Raw genomic sequence first — 15,591 nt, 5'->3', positions numbered from 1 at the left:
AGATTTATTTCTCCCCATTCTGGAAGCTCAGGATCAAGGTACAGATTTGTTTCTGGTGAGGGCCTACTTCCTGGTTTGCAGAAAGCTGCCTTCTTACAGCACCTACACCTGGTACAGAGAGAAGCAGCAAAATCCTCTGTCCCTCTGAGAAGGGCACTAATTCCACCAAGAAGGCACCATTCTTATGACCCAATGCCCTCTAAAAAACCCCTAACTATCACATTGGAAACTGGCATGTCAACCTGTTGATTTACAGGAACACAAACATTCAATCCATAGCACAGTATTTGGATACTATAAGTAATACAAATCACTTTACATGCACATATATCTACCTAAATATACTTATGTACCACCAGTATCTATTTAGATAGCAATTGGCTTCCTGGCATTTTGTCTGCTACTTATTTATTCATTTTGTTTGCTGTGTAATAAGAGGCACTCAAGAGTTTGAAAAATAATACATATGTAATGTTAAAATTGAGAATTCTGCCCATCTGTTAATATTTGTGCCTCGTGATTTTGGATGCTAGGTGCCCACTTTGGATCTTGAAGTAGAATTTCTCCCAGGGTTTTGAAGTGCATATTTGAAATGTTTGAGGACCTGAAGTTCCCTCCTAAGAACTACACCGTGATGGGACATACATCCCAACCACAAGAACAGCATGAAAGTGGGAAGTGTGTCCCTGTAGGAACGTATCCCCAAGGACAAAGAGGTAATAGAGTTTCTGGATCTTAGCAGGGAGGATCATGGTGCTTATTTTAGCTCTCTTCTCCTTCATGTGTCCCCACGTCAGTTACTATTTTGATGATTAGCATCTTCCTGCAGCTGGTGGTGTGCTGATTGCCGGAAGGCTTGGGTGCCCTGCGCCCACTAGCACCCTTGTCAGCCATTCAGTTTCTGCTGTGGACACTGGACTAATAGCTCCCAGATACCCCAAACCAACAATATAACAAGAGTTGTGCTTACAAAATAGACAAGATGGGCGCCTCTTGTTATAAAAAATAGAGTGCAAAGAGATGGTCACAGTCAAATTACACTTCAAATTGCATTTGCCATAAATTCTCTTGCCTTAGGGAACACTACCAACATTGACAGTAAAAATTCCAATATTTAAAAAATTTTCATCAGTTTTGAATAATGGTAATGTGTCAAAATAGTAGAAGCACAGTAGTTTAGGATCACAATGTGAATTACTTGACAAATGAAATGGGTCTCTGGTTCTTCCTCTTAAAGAGGTCTCTTTGTTTTTTATTTGTTTGCCAGGACCATACTTAGTGGTGCGCTGAGGCTACTTCTGACTCTATATATCTACTTCTGACTCTATATCTAGGTATTTTCCCCCGCAGCATGCAGAGGACAGTATGGTGCTGTGAATCAAACCTAGACCTCCTACAAGCATATATCAGCTCATTGACGTATATCTCCACTTTTCAGGGCCCCATCTTGTTTTTTTCTCCAAGATTTCTGTGCTTTCCCACTCATATCAAAATGAGGACTTTAGATATAGTACAGGGGTTAAGATTCTTGCCTTGCAAGGTGATCCCAATTTGATCCCAGCATGGCATATGGTTCCCCAAACACCACCAGGAGTGATCCGTGAGCCGGCAGTAATCCCTGAGCAGTGCCCTGTGCACCACACCCCTCTCTGCTGCGAATGTCACCTTGGTAAGTCACTTAATAGTGTCCTTTCTTCTTTTTCCCTCCCTCCCTCCCTCCCTCCCTCCCTCCCTCCCTCTCTCCCTCCCTCCCTCCCTTCCTTCCTTCCTTCCTTCCTTCCTTCCTTCCTTCCTTCCTTCCTTCCTTCCTTCCTTCCTTCCTTCCTCCCTCCCTCCCTCCCTCCCTCCCTTCCTCCCTTCCTTCCTTCCTTCCTTCCTTCCTTCCTTCCTTCCTTCCTTCCTTCCTTCCTTCCTTCCTTCCTCCCACTCTCCCTCCCCCGTCTCTTTCTTTCATTTACTTTTTCTTTCTTTCTTTCTTTCTTTCTTTCTTTCTTTCTTTCTTTCTTTCTTTCTTTCTTTCTTTCTTTCTTTCTTTCTTTCTTTCTTTCTTTCTTTCTTTCTTTCTTTCTTTCTTCCTTTTGTTTTTTCTTTTGTTTTATTTGTCTTTGTTTTTTCTTGTTTGTTTTCGGGGCCACCCCTAGTGATGTCCAGGGGTTACTCCTGACTCTGCATTCAGGAATCACTCCAGGTAATCTTTGGAATGTGGGGGATTGACCATATGGAATGTTGGGGATTGAACTCAGATAGGCTATGTGCAAGGCAAACACTGTACCCACTGTACTATCTCTTTGGCTCCTGTCCTTTCTTTCTTAAGGCATCACTGTGGGCCCAAGTGATCTTTGAAGGGGCAACCTTTCTCTCCTACAATACCTTCCATTGTTGTCATTGCTTCTTTCCCTCTCACTTTGGCTCCACTATATGAAGGAGCTAACATAATACCATTGAAGGTTTTTCCATCAACTTAGATGTTACTGGAATGAATGCTAGCAGACAGCACGAATCTAGCAGGTGAAGTTCTGAAGGGTAATGAAATGGGATTTCCCCCATACTCTTATAGACTCCCAGTGATCACTTATAGGTTATTGTGTGACTCCAGTTAAGCAATACCGTCTAAGAGGTTACATTATTTTGTTGTCTTGGAGGCATTTTATACGTTAATGTTCAAATGACAATGTTGATTGTTATTCTCCCACCCATTTGGGTAATCTTATGCTGAATGATTGAGAAGGAAATCTAGTGGTTATTATTACACAGAACTTCAATGCAATTTTAGAAACAAAATCTTGTGGAAAAAGCGAGGCGATCTGGAGAGGAGTCTTAGAAACTGGATCCTGCATTTAAATCCTGAAAGGCATGCAGAGATTTATGTGGGGTAAGAGAGAAGGTGCCACGGTGTGAAAAATACCTGGAAATATATATTCCCTGATCCAATCACCTAGGGAAAGAAAGATGGAAGCGTCCAGAGTCAAAGTTAGGACCCAGAAGCCACCTTTCTCCTAAGAACCTGTGATGTGGATAGCATTGACCCCAGACACAGAGGCTCCTGGCTCTCTATGTGAATAAAACTCATCAGAAGCTTCCTGTGGGCACCTGCATCCATGCCTCCTGTCAATCCTAAGTCTTTTGAAACATTAAAAGTGTCTTTCCATGGTTATCTCCCCTCCAGATGCAGTTGGTTTGGAATTAGTCACCATGTTATGTCAGAGGGATTGCTAATCATCTGAAGGTCAAGCCCAAGTTTATTTTGACAGGTGGGAAATAGTTGGAGAAGGCTGAGAGAGCCCTGGAGGAACAGGACCGGAGCTGCTGGGCCTGACCTTGAACCCAAGGTCTCTACCTGCTATACTAATTTTACTGATTTTCCTTACCCCCAATCACTGTGGTTTTCTCTGGATTTTTTTCTTTCTGTCTTTGAACATGTTTAACTAGTTTTTTTTTTAAATTTAGGAGTATGCTATTTATTCAGCATACTTGGATATCCAATTAAAAGATGTTTTTTAAAAATGTAATGTGTAGTTCATGCCCAATTCAATCAGCTTGATCAATGGCTGAGCAATAGCTCAGCAGGGAGGGCATTGGCCCTGCATGCTGCCGACCCGGGTTCGATTCCTCCGTCCCTCTCGGAGAGCCCAGCAAGCTACCGAGAGTATCCTGCCTGCACGGCAGAGACTGGCAAGCTCCCCGTGGCGTATTCGATATGCCAAAAACAGTCACAACAAGTCTCACCATGGAGACGTGACTGGTGCCCGCGCAAGCAAATCGATAAACAATGGGAATTGGATATCTATGAGATAGACCATTACAAAGCTGTTAATAATTGGGTTTCAGTCATATAATGATCCAGCACCCATCACTCCACCAGTGTACATTTCCCACCACATATGTTCCCTGTTTCCCTACCACAAACCCCAACCCCCCACCCCCATTCCCAGCACCCCTCTATGGGACATACTTTCCTTCTTGCTCTCTCTCTCCTTTTCCTTTTGTGCATTATGGTTTGCAATACTGGTGCTAAAAGGTCATGGTGTTTTTTCAGGGCACTTGGTATTTCATTTGTAATGCTGGAATAACTTTTCAGTTGGTGGCAGCTTTGGAGTGTGGATGTGACTACCGAGGCTTCTGGAAGCGAAGGGAGGTGGGGGAAGGTAGCCCATCTCGACCCAGCCTAAAGTAGCCTGGATATTTCAGTCACGAAGCCTGCATAGCAGATATTTCAACAGATTATATCTTGTTGAGGTCCGTCTTAAGATGGTGGAATTAGGCCAGGGATATGGAGGTGATTTTGGATTATGGAAGCAAGTGACTACTGGGTGCTCTGCTTGGGCAGGCATAGGCCATCCCACTCCCCTTCGATTGCCCATCTGTTCAGCCATGTGTAGGTTCAAGATTAACTGTGGTTTTTGATGTCTCTCGAAATTTATTTATGAGTCTCTGAAGCAAGGTCAATAGTAGAACTTACATGGTGGCGCTAGAGTTGGTTCACAGAAGTGACTGCCAGTGCTTCCATGAGTATTGGGAAATGGGGGGAGTTAGCCCACCCAACTCTGAGAAAGCCTGCAGATTTCAGTCACAAAACCCACATACCAAAATTTGCAACAGATTATATCTTGGTAAGGTCTATCCTGAGACAGTGGAGTCAGGCCAGAGATATGGTGGCAATTTTGGATTGTGGAAGCGAGCAGCTGTTGGGGCTCTGCTTGAGTGGGCCACCAGGCCAAAGCCCCCCCCCCTTCCAATTTATCCTGTCTGTTCAGCCATGAGCGATTCCAAAATTAACTGCGACTTTCGATCTCTTTCTAGATTTGTCTATGGATCTCCGAAATAAGGCCAATGAATGAACTTGTATAGCTGAGCCATAGGTTGTTAATGGGCATGGCTCCCACATATCTAACTTTTGGCCATTTAATTTCTTGGTAAACTTGGTCCCAAGTTGTTGTGATCCAGCCAAAGGCACAGTGGCAATTTGGGGGTATCAGGAAGCCTGAAGGCACCATCAGGCTGCTGATACACTTGCCCCGCATGTACAGATTGAATTGCTGGCAGCACCATACCCCCCATGACTAGTTATTTAGTTATTTGAACTTCTCCTTGCCACTAAATTCTTTTCTAATAATACTCTTTCCTCCTCCTCCTTCTCCTCTTCCTCCTCCTTCTCCTCCACCTCTTTCTCCTCCTCTTCCTTTTCTTCTTCTTCTTCTTCTTCTTCTTCTTCTTCTTCTTCTTCTTCTTCTTCTTCTTCTTCTTCTTCTTCTTCTTTTTCTTCTTCTTCTCTTCTTCTTCCACCTCCTTCTCCTCCTACCCTCCCTTCTTCCTTCTGGTTCTCCTCTCCTCCTCTTCTTTCTTCTTCTGCTTCTTCTGCTTTCTTCTGCTTCTGCTCTGTTGCTTCTGCTGCTGCTGCTTTTACTTCTGCTTATCCTTCTTCTCTTTCTCCTCCTCCTCTACCTCTTCCCCCTCCTCCTCTACTTCCCCTTCTCCTTTCCCTCTTTTCCTTCTCCTTTATTCCTTTTTTTTCCTCTTCCCTTTTCCCTCCTTCTTCTGTTTTCTTCTTTCAGTTGCTTAGGGTAGCTGGGGATCACTCTTGTTTCTCAGGCCTGTGTTCTGGGGATCTAACACACAGCCTAGAGATGCAAGTTTCAAACTCCAGGCTTTGAACTCTCTCCTGGCCCCTTGTGCTTTTCTTTTTCCCAAGCCATCTTGATTGCATTAAAGTTGATTTGTTGTTTTGTTTTCCTGTCACAGTGCTAAGACTGTATTCTGAGTTTTATTACCTAGTAAATGAGATTTTCCTGTTGTTTTTGGGTAAACTGATTCCTAGAGTTCAAGAATTTCAGGTACAGATCTTCCAAACTCTTTCTGGATCCTTGGAGTCTTGGTCTCCATTGTAGATATTCTTTTTTAAACTACAGTTGTAGTGTTTAATGGGGTGCCTTCAGTTGCTCAAGTTTGAGAACCCTTGTTCTCAAGGATGCAAGCCTAAGACCCTGGGTAGAGAAGAGACTTATTCTCTCCTGTTCTTGCCCCTTGGTTTTTTTCTGTCTCTTGTCCCTTTGGCTTCTGCCTGGTGTGCGAAGTGGGGTCGCCCTTTCCCTGTCTGTTCTGTATCTGAGGAGGAACCCAGGACAGGAAAGATTTTGTTCTGGTCTTCATCTCAAGATCCCAAAACATTTTAGTGATAAACAGGGCAAATGGCATGTGTGTGCAGGGAGATATTTGGGGGCCCCCAAAAGCAGTCTACTTAAACCCAGTAGTTTTACTTTGTTTACTGAAACCATCTTTGTGGCTTTAAGTAATGGGTTCATGGCTGCCAGAACATCACCAAGCAGTGGTGGCAGCATGATTGTTTTGCTTTGTGGGAACTCCAAGTGGTGCCTTTCCAAGCCCTCACCCTGCCACAAGTACAGACTCTTTAAAATCGCCCTGAACCTGATTTCTGGAAGCAAATCCCCTTTTTGATATTCAAGGTAAGACAGACTTTGAGCATCCTACCTTCCAGATACTTCTAGAAGCACAGAATTGATTGGCGCCAGCAAAGGCCTTCTGTGTCGTTTGTCTGGTGATGGCTGGTGTGCGCAAGTGAATCCTTTTCTCAAATGACATCGTGAACAGGGAATCCATGGAATTGCTGACTTGACGTTGGGAGGAGATGGGAGGAAGCACCTTCATTGCCTGAAACAAAAGATTTCCCAAATCCTCAGTAACCACTGACCAACTCACAACTAAGGAGCAAAGGATTTCCTTTCAGCCTGGGATCTCAGGGCTGTATCCTAACAACCCCCACCACCACCACCACCACCACACACACACACACACACACACACACACACACACACACACACACACACACACACACACTCTGAGGCTGAATCATCAGAATGCCACCCAGGCAGCCAGTCCTGCAGAGTAAGAGAAATGGCCCTTTCTTTATGTGCATTGTCCACAGCCAGACAAATCACAGGGGGGAAACAAGTTTGCCTTCCTTCTGCTCTGCTCTACTTCCAGAGTAGGTGGGCTGCTCTCCTAGTCCCCTGCCTTTAGAGTACATAAAGATTGAAGATTTTTCTTCTTAAGATTAATGACTCAGACCAGGTTCTAGCCCAATACTTTGTGCCAGGTATGCCAGACAAGTCCCTCTGGTCCGTGATTTTATTGTCTTTCTCTGAGCAATCAGGTCCTTTTCATTTCCTCCTAGCTGTCTCTGTGCCCACAGGTGGGGGTTGTGGGGGGAAATTTGTTGCAGGCCCCCTGCAGACAGCCGTATGGAGGAGACTGAAATCCCTCTCATAAAAATGGCATTGTTGGCACAGAGCTTATGCATCATCGGCAGTGTATGTACACTCTAAATCATCTCTAAGTTATTTACGATGCCAAATGCAATATAAAAGAACTTTCTGTAGATTGCACTTTTCCTGTATTGTTTAATGGGCGATAGCTAGGAAAGAAGCCTACAAACTTCGTGGTGTAGGGGCAACCACGGAAAGCCTATGACTTGATTTAACACAGTTACTTGTATCTGTCTAAGGAATCTGCAGAAGTGAACCCTCAAGGGCACACATCCAAGTCTTCAGTGAATCCTCTGCTTTGTCTTCTTTTGTTCTAAGGCAGTTCTTTCCCAGCTCCTTACATACACCTGATGTAAATTTGCATTTGAGAAAGCACTCATGCCTACTCAAGACAGCTCTTGCTTTGAGACCGGTACACAACATTTCAGCCACCACAGAAAAATTAGAACTTTAAAAAAGCATTAGATAGAAATGACTTTCTTCATTTGGAATTAGAATGAATTGGGGAAAAACAGTATTATTGAGTGTTTTTGATAAAAGTCTTAAAAAAATACTCTCATCACTGCCTACAAATTGTGCTATTCTATGTAGATCAATAATTGATAGGGAGTGAGTTCCTCAGAGCAGAGGATTGTCATGCCTGTTTAACTCATACCTATGTCTGTGTCTGCATTGATTGCTAGATTCTTCTCAGATTTCAAATAAGGTGTTTTTACTCCTTTTTCAGAGAAGGTTTGAGTCCATGGTCTTGAAGAGTCGGCGAGCTCAAATATGAAAATTCTGAAATATTTCCATATCTGAAGCGATGATTTAGTATCACATTATGGTAAGTGCTTAAGAAAGAAAGATGATTGTTCTATTGTTAACACAACATTGGCTTGGCCCACAATCTGAGCAGAGGTTAAAGAACATTGTGAAGAATGAATTTGTTTGAATGGGTTACTTTCTACGACCAGAGCATTGAGGACATGAAGCTCCCTTTTTGCGATGTATGGGGACACATGTATTCATGGGAGAGGTGCCTTCTTGATATCAGGAGTCTTTTTTTCCACAGTGGTCATGTGCCTCTCTACTCTTTTGAAGCTCTTGGAAGGGGGAGCTAAATAAATATGGAAGATTTCTTTTTTTAATGGGGCTCTGGCTACAAGAATTTGCAGCTGCTCTGAAGTTAGACTTTCTAGATAGAAACAGAACCAGTCACCTACGGGGGCCTGGAGGCATCTGTATGATATCTGTGCTGTCTGAGTTATCCATTTAAGGAAATATTTCTCAAAAGGAACACAGTGCCCTTGATAGTTAAAGCAAAGGAGACAGGAGTGGAAGATAGGTCTATGTTCAAATAGGTTTGGAAAATATTGGATATTAGTTAAACAACATTCCTTACTGAATCTTAAAATTTTAATAAGGAAGATGGGACCAACTACAAGGAATACATTGTGTCAAGCCATTTATATGAAAATCTGAACCAAATAAAGTCTATATAGACAATGATTAATAGTTGCCTAGGAGGCGGGTGTTGAAAGTGATTGCTGATAGAAATGTCATTTCATTGGAGAGAATGATAAAAGTATTTACAAGTGTTCTAAAATGCTTATAATAAAACTGAATAGATTCAAAACCATTAAATTGTGTAAACTGGCAGAGTTTTATGGTGTATTAATTCTATCAATAAAGTAACTGTGTACATAAAACAAAAGATAATGTGCTGAAAGTTTACTTATCAGCTCTTGGTGATAGATGAGGGGTGAAGAGAGAAGGCAGTTAAGAATGACTCCTAAACTTTGGTCTGTGACAACTTTTGAGATGGGAAGGCTGGAGGAAGAGGGCTTTTTGGTCTTGGTTTCTATAAGAGAGTCTTCTCTGAGGACCAAGAGCTCTGTTTTGGACAGAGTAAGTTGGACTTACCTGCTCAATATCCAAATTATAGTAATAAATTGTCAGCTAAAGATGAATCTGGAACTGAGAAGAGTATCCTGATTGGACATAACATTTAGATAGTGGGTGAATTTGTAGGAAATGATGAGAAGGAAGCAGGTAGAGAGACAGACAGACAGACAGAGAGACAAAGAGAAACAGAAGAGGAGGGGAGGTAATGGAGAAGAAATGTGTCATCTGTGTCTAGAAGTCTTCCTGGTCATTCTGGCAAAAATTGCTCTAAGAACCTCACTGCTCAGCTGAAATGCTGGTGAGGTTTGAAAGCCATCTCTTCCCTAGATATGGTTCTTGTGGATCTAAATCCAGGAGACTGACTTGTAGGTAAGGATGGGTAGATCCGGTAGCAATAGGAGGTCCCTCTGGTCCCGCCACCCCATAGGGTCCCCAGCACCACCAGGAGTGTTCCTGGGGCACAGAACCACATCCAGCTATACTCGGCGCTTACTCCTGGTTCTGCACCCAGGGAACACTCCTGGTTGGTGCTGAGAACCCTATGGGGTGGCAGGATCAAACCTGAGTTGACCACATGCAAGGCAAGCACCCTACCCTCTGTATTATGGCTCTGGCCCTAGAATTACTTTTTAAATCTTCGTTTGGAATAAGTATAAAGAGAAAAAGGCACACTGTGTAGTGAAGAAAATTTTAATGAAGCAAAGTTCTGACTACATATACCATCGGTACTTTGCCTCTCTTCAGACGTGGGTGGACCATTGAGAGTACATGGGTGGTACTCAGACATGAGGACATGGGTGGTAGCAGCTTCTCAGGAGTGGTAGAAGACCAATTGGTCCTTTTCTCAAATGGTACATAGAAACATCTGAGGTAGGTTGCATTTCCTCCACTTCAAAACTCTTTGACAGTGAACTTTGCCCTTTGCTTTACTCCCTTCCTTCCCTGTGCTTCAGATCTAGACACCCTGAAAATGATGTTTTCTGATATACTCACCTTCAAGTAAAAAACCTGTTCTTTGCCTTTTCTTGAGAAAAATGGGCTCATTTTCACCTCAGGCTCTAAAACTCATAGGATGTTTTTTGAACAAACATCATATTTTAAGCACAGTGACTGTTTAGATTCATATGGGATGAGTTCAAGCAGTATTTTTTTTTTCACCAGGTGTGTGTGTGTGTTTGGGGGTGTGGGTGGGGTCCCATGACGCTGTTTGGTGAGCCTTATTTTAAAATTACTTCTAAATGTTCTTAGTTCAAATTTCTACCTTTTCCTCTCTAGAATACAAATGACCTATCACTAAATGCTATCTTTAAATCCAGTGTTTTCTAACTGGTTTGGCAGGAAATCCTTGTTTTTCAAGCCTTCACTAAAGGCTCTTTGTAAGTACATTCTTGCATGTAGTTTAAAAAAAAGTACTGGTATGTTTTATTATTATTATTATTATCATTATTATCATTATTATTAGTAGTTGTGTTTCACTGCGTCTGTAGGAGATGTATTTTCAGAGATATCAAAGGAAGAAATTTTCAGTAATTATATTCTTTAAAATTTTCTTCTCAATTGGTTCTTTGCCACAAATGCGTAGGATTTGGGGGAATAGTGTCCCCGAGTGCTTCTCAGGATCCTTGGGGGTGCTCCCTAGCAATTCTCAGTCAACCAGGCATGGGCTTCCATGTTCCATGTAAGGGCCCGAGTAGTAGCGAGGACTCAGTACTGCTGGGCTCTGCAGTGCTCAGTGTAGTACTCAGGGCTTCCTGAGCTGCTCTAGGTGACCCTTGGGGGCTTCCAAGGCTACCCTGAGTGATGCTTGGGGGACCATTTGGTGCCAGAAATCAAACCTGGGTCAGTTGCACACAAAGCCTGTGCGTTAGCTCCTGCACTGTTTCTCCAATCCAAGATGTGTTATTATGTGATGTGCAGATGAAGTTACTAGTTAGCCCTGCGTGATTACTCACTAGACACACATCCCTGAGGAAGCCCCAGCCTGAAAGAAATCCTAACTTTCGAACCCTGAGTGGTATTTTTCTCCCAAGCTGTTCTCCGCCCAGGGTTTGGAGACTTTTTTAACTTCTGGCACCTTCCTATCGCAGGGTAATTAGAATGGTTATCAGAGAGGAATCATAGGTACCCCAGCCTGTTCATTTGACTCCAGGGCTGTGCTAAAGGGCACGTTTGCTCTCTGGGTTTTAAAAGGGCAAAAGAAAGTGACAGCCAGTGAGGGAAAGTGTTGGGTCTGTGCTGGGTGCTGCTTCTGCTTTCATGCCTGCGGGGAGCCTGTCGTGGGGAGCCCCTGGCCAACCCTGTCATGGCCTCAACCCGGCCAGGTCAGTATGTGGCGCCTTCTGCAACTTGGGTGAGGCTTAGCAGGTGCTTCTAACATTCCAGCGCATTTTCTGAAGGAGAACTGCTTCTGTTCTCCCCCACCGGGGTGGATCTGTGCAAATCACTTGGTTTCTCAAAAATGTCTTATTTGTCTTGGGTCGTCGCCAGGCCTCTCATGTGGGTGGTGTGTGCTGTGTCACAGACCTCGGGCCCCAGAGCTGAGTTTGGCTTTGTCAGCTCAGAAGCCAGCAGTTAGCCTTTGTGAGTCTCGGGTCAAGCATGAACGCTGAGCTCCCGAGCCTGGACAGGGAGCCTGTTTCTCTGAGATGGAGGGTTCTAAGAGACAGGAAGAGAGACGAGGAGGACAGGTAAGGTATTTCTCTGAGATCCTTGAGGTGGCTGCTTTTATTAGGAAACCTGGCGTGTGTGTGATGAGCCGGTGAGGGTCTCAGGCTCAGGGCCTGAGTGTGTGCGGGTGGAGGTGTGTTCGTGGCTTGGGGGTGTTGAGAATATGCTTAGGCTGGAGAGTTCAATTAAAATTGCCAGTTGTTTGAGTTTTTAAGTGAGAAATTGTTTTTTGTTTTTTGTTCAACAGTGTGGAGTTAGCCCTAGCGGAGTGAAACCAGCCAGGAGAGGGACAGACGGAGAACCATCCACCTCATGTATGGGATAGAAAGAAATATAGTGGGGGAATTACACGTGGCCAAAGGCAACAGAATCTGTGAATCAGTGTACAGAATTCAGTTCACAGCTAGGGAAGAAGGGTTTGGTGTGGGCGGGGGGCGGGGGGGTGGCCTAAAGGGAGGAGCACGGAACTGAGACAGTGGTGGAGGGAAGTGGACACTTCAGAGGAGGGTCTGGTGAAGAAAAGTGTGCACAAAACCCTATACGGAACAATATGGAAATCACGGTACCTCAAATAAATTTCAAACAACAACAAAGTATTGGTCTGTTACCCAATACTAGATCCTTAACTGGAATATAAAAGAAAAAGAAGCACTTAAAACTCCTAAAGAGGGGCAGGAATGATGAGTTATAGTATAGTGGGAGGGCATTTGCCTTGCACAGGGCCAACCTGGGTCAATCTCCAGCATCCCATATTGTCCCCTGAACACCACCAGGACAAATTCCTGAGTGCAGAACCAGAAGTAAGCCCTGAGCATTGCTGGGTGTGACCTAAAAAGCCAAAATAAATAAATAAATAGAACTCTTTAAAGAAACCCTTTTTTCTTTGTAATCTTCTATACTGGAGCAATAGCACAGCGGGTAGGGCATTTGCCTTGCACACGGCCGACCTGGGTTTGATTCTTCCATCCCTCTCGGAGAGCCCGGCAAGCTACCAAGAGTATCCTGGCAAGCTATCTGTGGCATATTCGATATGCCAAAAACAGTAGCAACAAGTCTCACAATGGAGACGTTACTGGTGCCCGCTCGAGCAAATCGATGAACAATGGGACGACAGTGCTACAATCTTTTATTTTATTCATAGTATCACTGTAGCACTGTTGTCCCATTGTTCATTTTGCTATTTTATTTCATAGTAAAATAGAAAATTCACATAGAAACTATAGAATATCAATATAACTTTGGACTTCTAGAAAAGTCCCTTACACACACACACACACACACACACACACTTCTCCACCTCAGAAACAAATAGCAAACATCTTGGAAAGCTAACAGAAGGTACAACTCGTCAAGAGGTGGAACTGAGATTGGAACGAGTCTCAGCTTTTTCTTTCACTCGCATTTGGATACTTGCCCTAATTCTCTTTGCTGGATTTGGGCTTTTCAAACATTCTTTGGCCCTGGAAGGGAGTTGTATAACCATAAAACTTGAGAATCCTGGCTCTAGAAGAAATGTTCCCTCAAAAACCCCAAGGACAGAAAATTGAACCCAGCTGTGCTAAAGCAAAAAATGTGAAGAAGGGCCGAGGGATGGCGCCCGGTCGGCCAGTGCCCAGAGCTCTGGGGCGGGGGGTTCTCTGAGGAGACAGGAAGCACTGGTGTTCCTTGGGGAAGTTTCAGAGAGCGGCCAGGGCCTTCCTTCAGAACCGTACAGTTCTGTGACGTGGTGGCGAGAACATGCCTTCAGCCGGGCATTGCCATCCGCTGCCTGGCCTGTCCCCTGCAGCTCCACTTTTCCCCTGGGGAGAAGCTCCTTTGCAGAGGCAGGTTCAAACCCCTACGCTTCCTCCTCCTCAGTAGCTTCGGAACTGAAGCCGGTCACACTGCAGTCTGCACAGCCCCTCAGTTGCCGAGTTTTCCGGAGGGGAAGAAAAAGGGCTTCAGAGCGAGGCCTTGTTTTTGTTCCTCGTTTCTCCTCCGCTGGGAGGAAAGGCAGGCTGCTGGCACGGCTCTGCCGGCAGCCCGGTGGACCCTCGCTGTTTGCTTAGTGGCCCACCGTGGACTCTAACCCCTGCAACCTGGGATTAATCACTTTGCTCTTTGTCAGACCGTGTAATGATGATTCATGCTTCTTCCTCTCTGAGATTAGATTACTGCCATTTTCATATCCTGGAGTGCCCATGGGGGATTTGAATTAATACTTGGTATAGAAAGCGGGATCAGGTTTCTGGGGAGAAAGGACTGTATTTGCCCACTTGGCTGGCTCTGAAAGCTTTGGGGGAGGGCCTGGCGGGATCCTGACTCCGGGAAAGTAATCCTGCCTCCAGGGGTGATAGCATGTCACTTAGCTCACCCAAAGCCGGCAAGGCCTGTGCAGGGCCAGGGCAGTGCATTTGCATGACTGATGTTGCGTCTAAAAGATCAGAACACACAGATGACTCTGCAGAGTGCTGAGCTTTGAAATGGGCTAGGTCCTTCCCACTGGGGTGTCTGGGGAGGAGGTCAGCTAACCTGGCCGCAGAGAGTCTTCCCCCAGGCGGCAGGGATTCTACTCACAGGTTGGAGGCGGGGTGAGGGCACAAGGAGAGGCAAAGTCACCTTCCAGTGGAACCCACGTTTGGACACTTTCCCTCTCAGATCTCTTGTATTTGTTCTGTTTCTTGAACAAACGAACATTTGTTGAGCACTTGCTAAGTGCACTTACAGCTCAGCTGGAGGCTCCCAGCCACCCACACCGTCACTGTTATCCCATAAGCTAGCACAGGATATGATGATCACTGCCGGTCCCAAACAGGAAGAGGAAATAGAGTATTCTTACTCGTGAGAGTACTAGGGAGTACCTCTGTTTTCTTCTCAATGAGTTGTAGGGAGCCAGGGACTATTGCAGGTGCCAGGGGATTAACAAATCCCCGGAACAGACTCATGTCTCTGTGCTTATGCAACACCTGCATGTCATGGACTGAGCACCAGCACTAGGAATGTCGGGGACGCAGACTGGAGCCCAGCAGACTCTAGACTAGTGACTTTGAGTCCTAATGTTGAGGGGGAGAAGTGAGTCCCCACCCAAGGACCTGCTTTCCCTCTGTGGCTTTCTGCTTCAAGTCACCGTGTCCAAGAGCTTCCCAGCACCGTAGCCCCAAGAACTACAGAAGGCCAACTGGCTGCACCTGTACCGGCCCAGAAGCTTCCTCTCCCTGCCCATGGTCTTCCTCGGCCCATGTCTTTTCCCTTTTTATCCTTTGATTTCTTGGGGAAAGCTGACTTCCCTCTGAAACTGCACCTTAACCTCCTTACATGGTGACCAGTACCACTGGTCAGTAACCACTCTGAAGCCATTTTCCATCCATGATCGGTCCACTTCGTGCCACTGGTCCAGCCGATAACTTCAGGCTCTCTGAAGTTATTGTCAGCTTTGGGCCCTGTGGAAAGGGAGGCTGGAAGTGTTTGGAGGACCAAGTGGTGCCAGGAATCAAATCCAGGACTCCCACATACGAAGTATATGCTCCTGCCCTTTGAGCTACCTCCCTGGCTTCCTAGAACTCATTGAGAAGAAACAGAGGTACTCCCTAGTACTCTCATGAGTGAGAATACTCTATTCCCTCTTCCTGTTTGGGACCAACAGTGACCATCATATCCTGTGCTATCAGTGATATCAGTGACAGTGTGGGTGGCTGGGAGCCTCCCGCTGAGCTGTATGTCGGGCAGTGCCACTCAACGCCGTGTGGCTCTTGTCTCCGCTTGGAGCGCAGCCTCCATG

The 15,591-nt window shown here is 45.1% G+C and overlaps 1 protein-coding gene across 5 annotated transcripts in view; it reads left to right on the top strand.

Annotated features, from left to right (window-relative positions):
• The window catches only part of SVIL (supervillin), a 233,216-nt gene that overhangs the window by 58,995 nt on the left and 158,630 nt on the right, over positions 1-15,591 (top strand). For all 5 annotated transcript variants that reach the window (XM_055147550.1, XM_055147547.1, XM_055147549.1 and 2 more), the window contains exon 3: positions 8,008-8,106. The gene's annotated coding sequence lies outside the window, so the exon portion shown is untranslated. The remainder of the gene's footprint in view (positions 1-8,007; positions 8,107-15,591) is intronic.

This window comes from Sorex araneus, chromosome 9 (genome assembly GCF_027595985.1).
Source record: "Sorex araneus isolate mSorAra2 chromosome 9, mSorAra2.pri, whole genome shotgun sequence".
Classification (NCBI taxonomy): Eukaryota; Metazoa; Chordata; class Mammalia; order Eulipotyphla; family Soricidae; genus Sorex; species Sorex araneus.
The sequence above is the reverse complement of the archived record's forward strand: the minus strand, read 5'-3'. Positions and strand labels throughout refer to the sequence as shown.